Source organism: Triticum dicoccoides, chromosome 5A (genome assembly GCF_002162155.2).
Source record: "Triticum dicoccoides isolate Atlit2015 ecotype Zavitan chromosome 5A, WEW_v2.0, whole genome shotgun sequence".
NCBI classification, from domain to species: domain Eukaryota; kingdom Viridiplantae; phylum Streptophyta; class Magnoliopsida; order Poales; family Poaceae; genus Triticum; species Triticum dicoccoides.
This window is the reverse complement of record NC_041388.1, coordinates 449,280,115-449,286,826: the sequence shown is the minus strand read 5'-3', so window position 1 is coordinate 449,286,826 and position 6,712 is coordinate 449,280,115.

Below are 6,712 nucleotides of genomic sequence, written 5' to 3'. Positions count from 1 at the left end.
GTCCCTTCGGGGAAATGTCACGCGGTGAATACCGGAGTCCTGTTAGCCCGCTACAGCCCGGTTCACCGGAGTCCTGCTAGCCCAGTGCTACAGCCTGGATTCACTCGCTGATGACCGACACGTTCGATGCTGGGTCATGGATGCCTGTCCCTGTAAGTTTGTGCCACTTTGGGTTTACGACTAGCCATGTCAGCCCGGGCTCCTTATCATATGGATGCTAGCGACACTGTCATATACGTGTGCCAAAAGGCGCAAACGGTCCCGGGTAAAGGTAAGGCGACACCCGTGGGAATACCGTGCGTGAGGCCGCAAAGTGATACGAAGTGTTACATGCTAGATCTATGTGGCATTGAGTCGGGGTCCTGACAGCGTTGGTATCAGAGCTTGACTGCCTGTAGGATTACCAAGCCAAACTGGTCGAAGTTGAGTCTAGAAATTCTTTAGTTATATAAGGGAATTGATTGTGGGATGGAACGTAAGGCTCTTTTTACTCCTTATACCTCATGCCCTTCTGATCTGAGTTATCTTATCTTTCCTGCGGGGATTAAGAACTAGGCTATCTCTTCTTTCTATTAGGATCACGTGTTACTAATCAGTGGACTTATAAGATTGTTGGATTTAAGTCTCAGTTCAGTTCCTACTACTTCCGTATGATAATTGTTGATCTCGGAACCTTGATATTGTGCTTCTAAGTGGTTATGCCACCATTTTTGTGAATGTCTCAAATCTTTTCCGAGCATTTACAGCCGTTATGCTGTCCGAGTCATCCCAGGTTTCTAAAGAGTCTGATGCATTTGCAAATCCTTTTGCTCCGGTTTCAATGTCTGTTAGGCCAGGTTAATCACACAAATTGTTGAGCTGAGGTATTCTACTGCCTCAACCTTATGTTGGAGTTATTATTATGACCCTAGGTGTCTCAGGGGATCATCTAGTAGTCTAGCCATGATTTATGTTCCAGTGTGATGACTCTGGCCGTCATTATCGAAAGCATCCCGTGATGCCATTTAGTAGTAGGTATTCTATCCCTGGGTTTTGAACCCGAGATTCACCCTACTTGCTTCATGTTGATAGTTTTGCTCGTTCCTTAAGGTTATTAGCAACCTTTGCATTAGTCCTCGATGTTCGTGGTATTCCTTTCTTCCAAATACTATGAACCGCTTATGGCAGATGTTCCTCGCTGATCGAAAGATCACAATCAGAGTGCTCTCGATGGGTTCTCGATTCTATATTGTGACTCTGCCAGTTCTACCTTTCTGTATGGGTTATCCGGAAGAAATATGTGGAATTCGTTCGACATGCTAAACCATGCACCCACAACTCAGAAAATCGTGTGTTCCTTGAGTTGTCCCTCTTTAATTGTCTTCTGACCCTCGTCTATCAATTGATAGTCAAGATTATGTGTGCATTCGTTCATCGATGCCTATTACTCTTGTGGTCCGTCAAGCCATTCTGTCCTGAATGACTTGGAGAAACAAACTCCAGTACCTCATCCATATCTAGGATTGGGTCAAAGTAGTTGTATTCCGCAGATCAAATGCCAATCCAGCTTTTGGTTCTGTTCTACCCTGAAGTATTACCTTCTTTATGACAGGAATTTCATGAGAATTGCACCACCTTTTGTGAATTCTTGATATAGTGATACTTCTCGCCATCCTTTGTCATTCCTCGGTCTTCGTGTTGAGGCAACCGGAATACCGACAAATGAATTGTGATGTGTGAAATCAATACTCCCAGCAACCTCGTTGCTTGGTAGTTAAAGGACAATAATTTCATTCTTAGCGTGTTGGTTTCTGAATCATCCTCTAAGACTGATCGTGCTACCTAGTCCTTATTTCGGTGCACCCTTCGATTGATGAGTTAGGATCTTGTCAAGTCCTCACTCATTTGATCATATCGTCTTGCCCTCAAAAGCGAGATTGTTCTCGAGCTTAGTAACATATCGGTGGTTCGTGATTTTTCGAATATCTTCTCGAAAGTATCACCAGGCTGTCACCTGACTGTTATGTTGAGCTCGTGATCAAGTTGGTTTCTTGTGAACCACCTTCTCTCCAAGAATCGGTGTTAGATATCCCTGAGCTAGTTGGTTAAGCTAGACAACAACTTGGAGAGTTGGAAGATAAAAGCTTGCCTGACTTAGTTCGTTCCAAAGGGATATTCTTGTGTAGTGTGTGTTGAAGAAAGATGATATCTTCATCGATTGGTCCTTGTGATCAGTTGCTGGGCCTATTGTCTTATCAATCCTTTGATTTGAGTGTGGGCTATCGTCAAATCAAATCAGTACCAACGATGCTCGTAATGTTGTCTTACTCGTGGTTGACCCCTCGAGCATACACCATTATATCTTTGGTCTGACCAATGCTATCACCGTGTTCACTTAACTATGGAATTCCTTTTAAAAGGAAAACTAGATGAATTGTTGTTGAGCCCATTGACAACATCCTTATCTCCTCCATAATTTTGTTGAACATTAAGCTAGTGTTGGAAACTTTTGAAAGCATTTGTTCATGCTAGCTCATGAAGCATATGTTTGGATGAAGGTAGTGACTTCCTTTAATTCATGTGCATATGATGCAAGTTGCCGCCGTGGACTCGAGAAAGTCAATGTTGCTTCCCCTGGAATCATCGCAAGTCAGTCATGCACACGTGCGAAGAATTCTGTGGTTTGAAGACTTGCAACCTTCAATCTATATGTATCCCTAGCACACCAAGCCACTGATTGATTTGTTCAAGGAGAAGAAGTTCCTTCTTAAGAGTATACCTTATGCAAGGATTTTGATATCCTCGATGATGGTTCCCCTCCTGAACTCGGTAGTGTTTTATTATAAGACTACCACGTGGTCATGCTTGTCTGGGGCAACGTGTTCACATGTTTGTAGCAGAACCAGCTCATGTTTTGGAGCTTACTATCGTAGTTCATTTCCCGAGAATCTCGCAACGTCATCTCGTCGATTTGTGTTGCAAACTTTCGTTTTCCTTCCTAGACTCGATGAATGTGGAATATCCTGACACCAACCAGATCTGAATCTCAGGCAGTTATGATGGTTGGAACATTTCCCAAGAACTATAATATTGGTCCCTCGATAACCGGTAAAGTGGATGTCGTGGCCAACACACCCAACCGGAAGACCTATTATTATAATATCTTGATTGAGGAAGTTGGCCACCTCCCCATAGGGATTTCGTAGGATTTACTCCCTAGTTGCCCCTATGGATTTTGAGATCCCGAAGTCCGACCTTTTTACTTGATGTTCTAGATATCAACCCATATCTATGGGTGGATTACGCTAGCACATCAAGGAGAACATTAGAAGCGGAGTGCTAAATGTCTCTCGGTCGATCATCCAGATTTTATTTCCTTGGCCCCGCCAAGGGTGAAATTTGAGAAGGTGTTATCTTCCTTTGCATCTGCATCCTCCATCACCATTCATCATGGTAGTAAGTTGTGTTACCGGACCCTTGACACGGATGTTGGTAAAACCTTGATGAATATGGAAATGCTCAAGTTCTTGAGAGCACGCACAAGCGCTACGTGTTATCATCGGCACTAGCTGGGTTTGCTCTCAGTTTCCTCGGCAATGCTATGATCTTTTCAAACAGTGAATTCACTCTCTATTGTTGGGTTCTTCCCCAGTTACCAGATTCATTCCCAGCATTTGCATTTTGTTCCTAGCTTGCACCGCCAATGTGCCATTCTACCATGGGTTTCTTCCATTTCCGGTGATAAGCAAATTCATCCATTACGTTGTCTTCAACAAGGTAATCCACATCATCCAAGTCCGAGTATGCCATTCTACCGACCCCCGCCAATCGATTGCTGTGATTTGCCTTAGGCTGATATAGAGAGTCTCAATGATCTCTATATCAAAGGTAATTCTTTTTGCCACTTAAGGGGATATATCTTCGAGTCACCTTCCCTAAGGTGCATCATTATGGTGTCATGTCAACTTAACTCCTCGCTACGTTGACAATCGTTTACCACCTTTTTAAGCGTGAAATTGTGGTCTACCTAGTGAACCTTCGTCATCTGCTTCACTCCATTCCTATGGATGTGTGCTTCGCCTCTCAGCTCGAGCGATGTTGCTATGTCTCATTCCGCGAGTTAATCCTGAGTTGTTCGACCTTCGAGAAGAACCATTCTTTTAGGATCTTTCCTTTCCTCTCATTGTCATGTTAGTTGGAGTTCTCAGAGCAAGACTTCAAGACAATAATGGTGAATGAATCAACGTTCAACTAAAGTGCACCCTGGATCGTGAAGATTATACTAGTTGCGTTTACCTTTCACCTTACCCTACGCTTGAATCTCGAGACGAGATTCTTGTTTAGTGGGGGTGAGTTGTCACATCCCTAGTTCTGACAATGCCTAGTGCATGCATTAGGGTGTTACATCATGTTTAAATTTCATTTAAACATGAGATGGGGATTGACTAAGCCCTAGCACCAAATGAATTCAACTAGGGTCAAAATAAAACCTTTTTCATTGAACTCAAAATGTCCTCTAAAAATGTTCAACATTTCTGGTTTGAGGTGGAAGCATCTACCAAAAATGGTTTATATTTTTGCAGGACATATTTGGTCACTGAATTAAATCATATAGTATTTTCATTTGGGCATTTAAATGCTATTAAATATTTCAAATGCTCAAATAATCATAAACTAAAATGTTTACTGTTGGATATATTCTAAACAGTAGCCATGATTAGTTTCATGATTTTTGAAAGTGTCTGAGTATTTTTAATAAAGCCCTAAATTTACAGAATAATAGAAAACTGAGATAATTAGAAAAGGAGAGAGAGAGAAAGACCCGTACCTGGGCCACTTACCTGTAGCCGGCCCAGTTTCTGCGCGGCCCGTTACTGTGCGGTCCAGCCCACCGCAGTCGCCACCGTCTTCAACCTCCTGCCAGTAGGCAGGAGGGCGTGTGCCCGACGCGCGCGCGCACGCGCCGGCCACCTCCTGCTTGCCGCCCCGCCACGGATCGGCTAAGGATGCCACGAACCCCCCCTGGAACCCCCTCGTCCGCTCCCTTGCCTCCCTGCTCTCTCCCTCTCACTCCCCTGCTCCTTTTCCCCTCATGGCCGAAGCCGCCATGGCCACTCCGCTGAGAAACTCCGCGGCCAGCCACTCCCTCGCTCCCACTATGCATCTCTGAGCTCCGCCCTGACCCCGTGGAGCTACACACGCGACGCACGCGACCAGAGGAGGCCGCAGTCGACCGGAGCATCGTCGTCCTCATCTCCGGTGCCCGGAGATCGCCGTCGTCAATTCGCCGTTGCAGAGGCCTCCCCGAGCCCACCGAGCTTCTCTCCCGACCCCTCGTGAGCCCCTGTCCATTTCCCCTCTCTCCCCGTGCCCGTCCGTGCCTTCTAACCACCCCGACTGTCGGAGCCGACAGTTCCTCGCCGCCGGCGATGACGCAGTCGGTGCTAGAGCCACCGTAGCTAACTCCCGAGCACGGCAACGTGCTCAGCACCCTTCCAGGAGCCGAGCGCGCCCACCCGTGCGACCTGCCGTGCCCCCTAGCGCCAACCCGCACCAACCCCGAGCTCCGGCCGCCGCCGCGAGCTCGACTCCGGCGAGTACAGCGCACCCCGTCCGTTCCTTCCTGCTCCGTTGGATGCGGAAGAGCACGGGCTACGCCCCGGTGGTCTCCGCGAGTCCAGCCGCCGCCTGTAGCTCAAGTCCGGCGAGCTCCCGCCGCAGTTTTGGTCGTCGCCGGCCGAACTCCGGCGAAGTCGACGTGGCTTAGTTAATTAGTCACTAACCCCCACCTATTGACGCTGACAAGTGGGCCCCAGGGCTTAGTCAAGCTAACCAGCCCGGGTCAACGCGGGATTAGTCCCTGTGTCACTGACGTGTGGACCCCACACGTCAGGTTTGACCCGGGGCAGCCCTGTTGACTTGCTGATGCAAGCATGACGCAGTGCTGATGTCATAACTCATTTTCTGGATTTAACTTAATTCTGAAATTCCAGAAAATAACTAAAACTTCAATAAATCATAGAAAATTAACCGTAACTCCAAATTAAATAATTTATATATGAAAAATTATCAGAAAAATTCAAGGAATCCATCTGTACCATTTTCATGCATGTTAGAACAACTTATAGCTGCTGTTTAGCACAAATCAATTAAATGGCATTTGAATAATCACATATGGGGTTTAAATTTGAATCTTATATTCAAACCAACTTCATTTAATCTGTTGCTAGTTGCATTAGCTCAAAACACATTCATATTGCCATGTCATGAGCATGCATAATATTGTGCATTGCATTGATTGTGTTCCTTTCTGTGTTGCCGGTATTTGTCCCCTCTCGATAGACGTGATACCGATGATGTGATCATTGACACTGATGAAGACTCAATGTTATCTTCAGAAGTGCCAGGCAAGCAAAACCTCCTTGTTCATTCCGATAAAATCCCACTCTCTCGCTCCTGCTCTCTTTTACTGCATTAGGACAACATCGATTCATCTGTTACTTGCTGCGGTAGCTGAACCCCTTTATCCTTTGCATGACCTGTCATTCCACAGTAAATAGATGAAACCCACTAGCATGAGTAGGAGTTGTTTGAGCCCTGTTGTGCCTACTCATTCATGTTTGTTTGTCATGCCTGCTACTGCTTAGAGTTGAGTCAGGTCTGATTCATCGGGGATGAATCAGAGGTGTGTGAACATGTCCTACTGTGTGTGAGCTAAGTGTGTGAACACGAT